Here is a 5,959-nt window from a genome sequence, read left to right as displayed (position 1 = left end):
CTTTGTAAATAGGGGCATTGAATACAAAAACAAGGAAGTCATGCTAAACCTTTACAAATTACTGATTAGGCCTCAGCTGGAGTATTGTGTACAATTCTGGGCACCACACTTTAGGAAGGATGCCAAGGTCTTGGAGAGGGTACAGAGGAGGTTTACCAGGATGATACCAGGGACGAGGGACTTCAGTTATATGGAGAGATTGGAGAAGCTGGGATTGTTCTCCTTAGAGCAGGGCAGGTGAAGGGGAGACCTAATAGTGGCATTCAAAACTATGAGGGGTTTTGGTAGAGCAAGTAGGGAGAAACTATTTCCTCTGGCAAGTGGGTCAATAACCAAAGGTCACAGACTTAAAATAATTGGCAAAAGAACTAGAGGGGAAATGAGGAGAAATTATTTAACGCAAAGGGTAATGATGATCTGAAACACACTACCTGAAGGGGTGATGGAGTCACATTCCATAGCAACTTTCAAAAGGCAATTGGACATGTATTTGAAGAGGACTAATTTGCAGGGTTATGGGGAAAAAGCTGGGGTTGTGGGACTAAATTGGAAGCTCTTGCAAAGAGCCGGCACAGGCACGACAGGCTGATTGGTCCCCTTCTGTGCTGTAAGATTCTATGATTCTAGCTCTATCTCTCTTGTTGTAAGAATTACTTGTTTCAGGTACAGTTGTAATCATTAAAATCTAACATTTAACACTCAAGACAGGATGCCAAATTGAGCTAGATCAATGTAGAGAGGTGGTGTAAATCTGTCAGGTTTTAAAGAATCCCAAATGAAATGCATTTGGAAATCTCAATCTAGTGCCCAGTCAGCACGTAGAGAGGATGAAACAAAACTCTAATGGTATGCTGACATTTATATTTGGAAATCTAGTTCAGATGTGTCACATAGGTATAGGCTGTGTGAGAAACAGGAATGCCATTCTAATGTAACTTTCAAGGCTGATCAAAGTGACCATAGTTGGAAGAGCGCTTGTGTTTGTATATAATTGTCAAATGAGGACTGGATCAGACCCAACTATAATTCCTCCCTTGATAAATAGTCTGCTGGCACTCACTATCTAGATTTTCATGTGAAGAATAACCATTTGAGTGAGGTTCTGGAGGACATATGCAAGGAAATAGGACCATATGAAAGGCCTCTGAGAATTCTTAAGGAAATGAGGATAGTTATTCAGCTCTGGCTGAAGCATTTCACAAATCATTAAGTGCAAGAACTTCAGATTACTGGAAGATAGGTAATGTTCTGTTGTTTTAGAAGAAAAAAAAACTCAGATAGAAAGACAGACAAAAAGAAAGAGAAAAGATTATTTAAATAATGAGCCTGAATTTGCAGTTTGGAGGCTTCCCGCGGGCAGATGCCTCCAAACCCCAATAAAACTACGAACCTACCTGATGGTCCTGGATCCAGGGAGACTCGCGCTTCTGGGCCTCTGCGCGTAGACCAGTGTAAAAGCCCACGTATCCAGGGGCACAGGCAGTTTGCAAGCGCCCCTGGGATCACGTGGGCCAGGCTGACCAATCAAAAAAGGGATTCCCATTATGCTTATGGGGATTCTATTTACGTACGGAATCCCCATATGCATAATAGGAATCACCCCAAAAATACATTTTAACAATGAAATAAAAAAAATTATTACATGTTTAAAATTAATTAAAATACAATTTAATTAAACATTTAAAATAAAAATGTAATTTTTTGAAAAATAAATTAATTTTTTTTTCAAGGGACCAAAAATAACACACTTATTTTACAGGTTTTTGAATGTTAAAAATTTTATTTTAATGTTTATTTAAACCCTTACGCTGGTAAAAGCAGGCCTTACGCTTTTACCAGGCGTAAGAGTTTCATGGGCAGTTGCTGGGCAGTAGTTGGGCAAATAGCCCAACTCTCCGCCAGCGAATGTCCATTTCTCAGGGATGTGGAGGATCTGTCAAGAAAATTCTTGACAGATTGCAAGTTCTGGTTTTTTGCACATGCACAGCGCATGCATAAACCCGGAAATTGCGAGGCACAATGGCCACGTATGCGGTCATAGGCCCTGGAAAATTGGGCCAATGCCTTTCGCATCCTCCGGACCGTTCAAAACGCTTTGTGCCAATGAAGTACTTTTGAAGTGTAGTATTGGGAAAAGCAGCAGTTAATTTGTGTATAGCAAGGAGCCTCAAACAGCAAAGAGATAAATGGACAGACAATCCATCTTAGTGATGTCAGTTGAAGGATAAATGTCGGCCATCACATTGGGAGAATTTCCCTGGCTCTACTTTGAATAGTACCAAGAGATCTTTTATATCCACCTGAGAGGGCAGATGAGGCCTTGATTTAATGCTGCATCCAAAATGCAGCACTACTGATGGTGCAGATCTCCCTCACTACTGCACTAAAGAGTCAGCCTAGATTATGTGCTCATGTTTCTGGCGTGGGTTTGAACCCACAACCTTTAGACTCAGAGGCAACTGTGCTGCTACTGAGACAAAACTGACAACTAAGTAGGAACCACCCATAGAGAATTGCAAACGAAACAATTTAACATGAGGCAATACTTAGCAGCCAGCTTGCATGTGTTAAAGGCACAGTACAACTACTGCATTTATTCGAATTCCTTGAGGAAGTGAATGTTGTGTCGCTCCACTTTTTGATAAAGTGAATGATAATGTGCCTCACAAGTGGCACAGCTGGAATAAAAGCCCATGGGTTAAAGGAGGAAGTGGTGGAAAGAAAGAATGAATGAATTTGCATTTATACACCACCTTTCATATCCTTAGGATGACCCAAAGCACTCCACAGCCAATGAATTACTTTTGAAGTGTAAGCACTTTATATAGTAATAAGCCTAGATTGCACGCTCAAGTACCTGAAATGTGGCTTGAATTCATGAGGCAGGAGTGCTACTACTGAACCAATCTGATACTATTGGATAATATGCTGGCAAAATAGGAGACTAAAGTTTGTAATCCATGGTAATTCAAATTGGGCACGTGATAAGCAGTATACAGCACGGATCAGATCGGAGCTATTATTCACAATATTTATATAAACAAAGCTTGATTAAGGTATTAAAAATAGAATGTCTAAGTTTGTAGATGATGCCTGTGTGGATGAAGAGATAACATTTAGAGACTTAAACAGAATTTAATTTGGAAATGCAAGATAATGTGCATTAGTATAAAAATAGCAAATATAATTTCAAACTGAAGGGTAGATCATTGAATAATGTGTCAGAAAAATATTTAGGTGCAATAGTGAAAGTGTCATTGCAATGAAGGGAACAGTTCCAAAGATAAATACATAGGCCGATCTATAGAATACAAGCCCAAGAATAGGAAAGTGGCACTTTATAAAGTAACAGTGCCCATGTGGAATAGTGTGGTCATTGTGTTTACAAAAGGATGGAAAGGTGGGAAAAGTATTCAAGAAAAGGTACAAAGATGATTGCAGGAGATATGAAGCTCATCTAAGTAAATATAATCTTATTGAGGGAAATAAAATTAAGCGTGCACACAATTCAGGTTTTAAAATAACTGACAATCAATCAGTAGTTCAGATCTAGGGAAGTATTTTTCAGACAGGGAACATAACTAGGAGTTAACTAGGGCATAAGCTAAATTTGAAGGAGAAAAGCCTAGAGTTCATTTTCAATAGAAATAATCCCCATCTGCATAATACACAATTTAAAAAAAAATTAAGTGACATAGCTCCTGTTGGCATAAAAACAGAAAATGCTGGAAATATTCAGCAGGTATTTAGCTCCTGTTGGCCTTCATTATAGTTACATTTCCCTCTCACGGAAATCCTGGATTTCAGGTCCCTGTTCACACTGAGTGCCACTCTGATAATGTGGTGTATGGCGTTCCAGAATAGCTCAATTCATTTATGGGGAAATCACCTCTTTCATAAAAATCACAGTTTACAGCACAAAAAAGGCCATTTGGCCCATTGTGTCTTCCGGCTGTTTGCTAGAGCAATCCAAATCAAAATCCTACTATCTCCTCATAGCCTCATATTTTTCTCTGCTTCAAATATTTTTTCAATTTTCCCTTAAAAGATGCAATGGTCTCTGCCTCAACTACTCTCCTGTGGCAAAGCATGCCATGCTTCAACAACACTGTAAAGACATTTCTCCTAACCTCTCTTAGTGGTAATTTTATATTGATGACCACCCTCATCACTGGCTCCCTAACCAGAATAGTCTTTCCCTATTCACCTGTTCAAAACCCTTCATAATTTTCAAAACCTCTTAAATCTCCTCTTAGTCTTCTCTCATTGTGAAAATAGTCCTGCTGTCTCAGGTGTTCAGAGAATACTGATCTGTATTTGGGCACTTGATAGTAAAGTAGGTGAAGCATGCTTTCCGTTCACCTTTGAGGCTTGGTAGTTTAGACTGATGAGATGGAAGCTCTCGCTTTTGGGCAGTTTCAACCCAATTCCAGAACTGTTAGAAAGATCAGTACAGATCAGGGAGGCAATTCAGCCCATCTAGCTCACCTTTCCTTAGATGCCTACAGTTTCCCCCTCCCTCAAAGTACCTAACTGCCCCTTGAATGAATGCAGGGCTTTTGCCTCCATTACCCTACCGTTCCAGGTATAATCAGTTATTACATGAAGTGCTTCCTGACATCAGTCCTGAACTTGACTTTGCCAGTTATTACCATCTGCTCTTGTCCTGCAGTCATGGTTTAATTTGAAATATTGCTCCAGAGTACATTATTTTTTAAATTTTACTTTGTATCTAAAGATGTATCTACGTTGCTAGTTTAGCAATTTCCACGCACTGATGCTGAAATGGCAATGTAAATCTGGATTTGGGCCTGACCTGTCTCTGAAATGAAGCAGAGCAACACTCCCTGGTGGCAGTAGTCTAACACCACTTCAGTTTGACACTACATGTGAGTGTAAATCCAGTTCATTGTCAAACCTGACTTAAACCTACCCGGTCTTCAATTTAAGCGTTTAGAGAGCAGAGAGCCTCCCCAATGTCTAATCAGTTAAACTTCTAAAATTGTAGGAGAATGCTATGCATATGCTTGTGCAGAGCTCTCTGCTGAATGGAAGTTAAAATTCCAGCCAGACAGCAGCCAAACAATTTAAACAGGGTTCTGCCTGGCTGGAACCCAATCTGCAACGACCAGTCTCAGACCAGTAGCTACATAGAATATACAGCACAGAAACAGGCCATTTGGTCCAACTAGTCTATGCTGGTGTTTATGCTCCACACGAGTCTCCTAACTCTCCTCCCATTCTATCTACCTCATCTCAGCATTTCTTTCTATTCCCTTTTCTGTCATGTGCTTATTCTAGTTTCCTTTTAAAAGCATCTAAGCTATTTGCCTCAACCACTTTCTGTGGTAGTGAGTTCCACGTTCTAATCACTCCCTGAGTAAGGAAATTTCTCCTTATTTCCCTATTGGATTTATTAGTAACTATCTTGTTTTAATGGCCCTTAGTTTTGATTCTCCCACAAGTGAAAACTTTCTCTCCACATCTATCCTGTCCACCCCATTCATAATTTTAAAAGCCTCTATAAGATCTCTTCTAAGTCTTCTCTTTTCTAAAGAAAAAAACCCCAACCTGTTCAAACTTTCCCGATAGCTGCAATCTCTCAATTCTGGTACCATCCTTGTAAATCTTTTTTGCACTTTCTCCAGAGCTTCTATGCCCTTTTTATAGCATGGAGACCAGAACTGTGCACAGTACTCTTATGTGCGGCCTGACCAGGGTCCTATACAAGTTTAACATAACTTCACTACTGTTGAATTCTATACCCCATGAAATAAATCCCAATGCTTTGCTAGCATTTTAATTGCTTTGCTGACTTGCGATGCTGATTTTAACAATTTGTTCACCTGTATCCCTAGACCTATTGATTACTCTTTTGAAAATTTCCCGATTTTGTCTTTGTTTTTCCAAGATTTTCTTCTTTAGTTCCACCCTCATTTCCTCATAATTTATTCATTTC

The sequence above is a fragment of the Somniosus microcephalus genome, chromosome 10 (genome assembly GCF_052327205.1).
Source record: "Somniosus microcephalus isolate GS21.2 chromosome 10, FLI_Smic_1.0, whole genome shotgun sequence".
In the NCBI taxonomy this organism is placed as follows: Eukaryota; Metazoa; Chordata; class Chondrichthyes; order Squaliformes; family Somniosidae; genus Somniosus; species Somniosus microcephalus.
Note: the sequence above shows the minus strand (reverse complement) of the source record.